Genomic DNA, 599 nt, shown 5'->3' on the forward strand with positions numbered 1-599 from the left:
AGTCGAGTGCCAACGCATCCCAGTGCCACATGCACGCGTCATGTCCCGCCTTTAACAACAAACAAAACCATGCCAGCTGTCTCGCGTGGTGACCCTCGATCCCCTCTTTCTCCCTTCCCCCCCTACCCCATTCTTTCCCTTCTCCCTCTCTTTTCCCCTCGATTAAATATCCCTGTTCCTTTTCCTCTCTCACGCCTCTTCCACCCTTTCTATTTCCCCTGACCTTTTCTTCTCCTTCCCCTCTTCCCTTCTCTCTATCCCCTCCCACTTCCCTTTCGTCTTCATCTCTATCTCTCTTCCCCTCCACTTCCCTTTTCATCTCATTCCTTTCCTATTCCCACTGGCTCCCTATTTCTCCCTTCCCTCTCTCCTCCTTCCTCTTCTTCCTATCCCCATACCTCACCACTTTTCCTCCCCATTCTCTCTCCCCTCCACCTTTCCTCTCCTTTTATCAGCTTTCCCCGCCCTATTCTTCCCTCTGCTATTCCACACTCCCTTTCCTCATTTCGCTGCCTAACCCTCAAAGTTTCTTTCTCTGACATTCCCCAAATTCCGTCTACCTTCTACCAAAACAATTGTAGTGAATTATAACTACTTGA

Source organism: Penaeus monodon, chromosome 27 (genome assembly GCF_015228065.2).
Source record: "Penaeus monodon isolate SGIC_2016 chromosome 27, NSTDA_Pmon_1, whole genome shotgun sequence".
Classification (NCBI taxonomy): Eukaryota; Metazoa; Arthropoda; class Malacostraca; order Decapoda; family Penaeidae; genus Penaeus; species Penaeus monodon.